Here is a 3,868-nt window from a genome sequence, read left to right as displayed (position 1 = left end):
AAATTGTGAATGAAACCAGACAGATTTTTGAAGAAATTTTTTCAAAGGGAGAAGTTTTTTTTTTTTTTGGCCTAATACAAAATCAGACTGTATCCTAACAGACACAAACAGGCAATTGGGGGAAAATGTCATAGTATACTGGAATGTCATAAATATTGCAAAATGCCACTGATCATGTGAGACAGAAAATTATTTTATAATGTGAAGGACTATATAGTCTATAACACAGAGTTTTCCCACTTAGAAATTTAGGGAACTTTACTAGTGGTTTAATAAAAAGGAAGACTCTTTTAGGGCTCAGTTCAGTTCAGTCAGGACTTCCCTGGTGGCTCAGAGGTTAAAAGCGTCTGCCTGGAATGCAGGAGACCCAGGTTCGATCCCTGGGTTGGGAAGATCCCCTGGAGAAGGAAATGGCAACCCACTCCAGTACTCTTGCCTGGAGAATCCCATGGAGGGAGGAGCCTTGTAGGCTACAGTCCATGGGGTCGCAAAGAGTCGGACACGACTGAGCGACTTCACTCATTCACTCACTCACTCAGTTCAGTCAGTTCAGTCGCTTAGTCATGTCCGACTCTTTGCGACCACGTGAACCGCTGTATGCCAGGCCCCCTTGTCCATCACCAACTCCTGGAGTTCACTCAAACTCACGTCCATCAAGTCAGTGATGCCATCCAGCCATCTCATCCTCTGTTGTCCCCTTCTCCTCCTGCCCCCAATCCCTCCCAGCATCACAGTCGTTTCCAATGAATCAATTCTTGGCATGAGGTGGCCAAAGTACTGGAGTTTCAGCTTCAGCATCACTCCTTCCAAAGAACATCCAGGACTGATCTCCTTTAGAATGGACTGGTTGGATCTCCTTGCAGTCCAAGGGACTCTCAAGAGTCTTCTCCAACACCACACTTCAAAAGCATCAATTCTTCAGTGCTCAGCCTTCTTCACAATCCAACTCACACCCCTACATGAGTACTGAAAAAACCATAGCCTTAACTAGATGGATCTTTGTTGGCAAAGTAATGTCTGCTTTTGAATATGCTGTCTAGGTTGGTCATAACTTTCCTTCCAAGGAGTAAGCGTCTTTTAATTTCATGGCTGCAATCACCATCTGCAGTGATTTTGGAGCCCCCAAAAATAAAGTGAGACACTGTTTCCCCGTCTATTTCCCCTGAAGTGATGGGACTGGATGCCATGATCTTAGTTTTCTGAATGTTGAGCTTTAAGCCAACTTTTTCACTCTCCTCTTTCTCTTTCATCAAGAGGCTTTTTAGTTCCTCTTCACTTTCTGCCATAAGGGTGGTGTCATCTGCATAAATGAGGTTATTGATATTTCTCCCAGCAATCTTATCAGAGAATGCAATGGCAACCCATTCCAGTACTCTTGCCTGACAAATCCCATGGATGGAGGAGCCTGGTAGGCTGCAGTCCATGGGGGTAGCTAGGAGTCAGAGACGACTAAGCGACTTCACTTTCACTTTTCACTTTCATGCATTGAAGAAGAAAATGGCAACCCACTCCCATGTTCTTGCCTGGAGAATCCCAGAGACGGTGGAGCCTGGTGGGCTGCCATCTCTGGGGTCACACAGAGTCAGACATGACTGAAACAACTTAGCAGCAGCAGCCGACAATCTTGATTTCAGCTTGTGCTTCTTCCAGCCCAGCGTTTCTCATGATGTACTCTGCATATAAGTTAAATAAGCAGGGTGACAATACACAGCCTTGACGTACTCTTTTTCCTATTTGGAACCAGTCTGTCGTTTCTTGTACAGTTTTAACTGTTGCTTCCTGACCTGTATATAGGTTTATCAAGAGGCAGGTCAGGTGGTCTGGTATTCCCATCTCTTTCAGAATTTTCCACAGTTTATTGTGATCCACACAGTCAAAGGCTTTGGCATAGTCAATAAAGCAGAAATAGATATTTTTCTGGAACTCTCTTGCTTTTTCCATGATCCAGAGGATGTTGGCAATTTGATCTCTGGTTCCTCTGCCTTTTCTAAAACCAGCTTGAACATCTAGAAGTTCACAGTTCACGTATTGCTGACCATAAGATATTTCAACTTATTTCAAAGCAAATTTTGCCAAAGTGTTGATGTCCAGAATTTTGTAGTTTCCTACTGTATGTTCCCCAGGACAATCAAAAGAACCCATATCTCATTTTCTCCCATTTCCTGTGGTCACCACAATTTTCATGACAGTATTCTTCACCAGACACCCAATTTTTCAAGACTTTTGGTTCAGTGAACATTACATTACAGTATCCACAAAGGGTAATTTCTAAACCATAATATTACTACAGACCATTGATTATTGGAATCCATTTTTTTAATTCACGTGATGCTTGTTCTGCATTTAAGGCTAAAGATATTGTCCAAATACTCATCTTTGAAAGTCTTCCCCAAAATTACCACTTGAATTTCTTTGGGAAAACATAAACCTCACTTAGAAGGTTATACTAGGAAATTAGTTTTTTTAAGTATTGAAAAAATTAATCATGATATTGCACAGTAATGATCACACTGGAAACGTACCATCTTTAGGAGTGGAGGATGCTATGGTTAGTAGAATATGGAAGAATGGAGATAGGTATCACAGATCAAGAAACTGTTTTTTATAAACTTGAATCAAGAGCTCTTTTACTAATTTCCTACTAAATCTAGTAGATTTTATATTTTAAACTTTTTACAATTTTTGATTCTGAATTTCCCTTATGTATGGGCTTTCCTGGTGGCTCAGATGGTAAAGAATCTACCTACAATTCCGGAGATATGGGTTTGATTCCTGGATGGGAAAAGATCACCTGGAGAAGAGCTACCCACTCCCATCCTTGGCTCCCTCCCCTCTCCTCATTGCATTCTTCAGGTCATCACAGAACACTAGACAGGGCTCCCTATACTGGATAGGAACATTCGGTTATGACCCTTGGATGACAAGCAAAAGTTAAATTCTTATCACTATCGCCATACATAAAGAGGGTCGGGAATTTTGTTGTATACCTCTAAACAATAAAAGATATATGATTTAGTGTAAAGCATTATGGTAAATATTTAATTTTCATGGAAAATTCTAAATCATGGGAGAAAACAAACAATATTTAATATGTTGAATTATAACTACAACACATGGTCCCTCCCTGCTCTCTGCTTATAAACATTAATAATGATTAGTAAGACACAAATAGGAAAGGCAAGTTCTTATACTTAGTCTCAATCAGTCATTGGCTTAAAGCAATCCAATGACCTATCAATTATAAAACCTTTGGTAAAACCAGTCATAGTCATGGATTATCTGTTATTTGATATAGAATTACCTGGAATTATCAAGGTTGACTATCTTTGATGAGGTAAGTGTTTTAATTAATTTTTTGTGAATTTTGAGCCAGGGCTTTCCAGGTTGCACTAGTGGTAGAGAATCTGCCTGCCAGTGAAGGGGACGCCAGAGACTCTGGTTCAAACCCTGAGAGGCCTGGATTTGATTCCTACCCTGGGAAGTTCCCCTGGAGGAGGAAATGGCGACCCATTCCAGTATTCTTGCCTGGAAAATTCCATGAACAGAGGAGCCCAAGGGGTTACAGTCCACGGCATCACAATGTCAGACCTGACTGAGAAGGTATGCATCACACATGCACAAATACTGAGCCAACTTCTTCATGCCACCCTATACCCCTGACCTAAAACATAACAGCTCTACAAGAAGCAAAAAATTTAAAACCTTGCCTTTGAGTTTAGCCATTTTTTTTTTTTTTACTTTGACCTGTAAAAAGTTAATAGATGAGACCCAAACAGGGACTTGATTGCTTTCAACATAAGAGTGGTCCAAGGAGCATGACATACATACAGGTCTGTAGACTGGAGATTAGTTGGTCCCATTAGCTCAG

General features: G+C 40.9%; 1 non-coding gene across 1 annotated transcript; it reads left to right on the top strand.

The window, feature by feature from the left end:
- The first annotated feature begins 319 nt into the window (after positions 1-319).
- On the top strand, positions 320-392 carry TRNAS-GGA (transfer RNA serine (anticodon GGA)). The gene has a single exon. It is a non-coding gene; the product is annotated as a tRNA-Ser (tRNA).
- Positions 393-3,868: the final 3,476 nt, after the last annotated feature.

Source organism: Bubalus kerabau, chromosome 9 (genome assembly GCF_029407905.1).
Source record: "Bubalus kerabau isolate K-KA32 ecotype Philippines breed swamp buffalo chromosome 9, PCC_UOA_SB_1v2, whole genome shotgun sequence".
Classification (NCBI taxonomy): Eukaryota; Metazoa; Chordata; class Mammalia; order Artiodactyla; family Bovidae; genus Bubalus; species Bubalus kerabau.
Note: the sequence above shows the minus strand (reverse complement) of the source record. Positions and strands in the feature narration are given on the sequence as shown.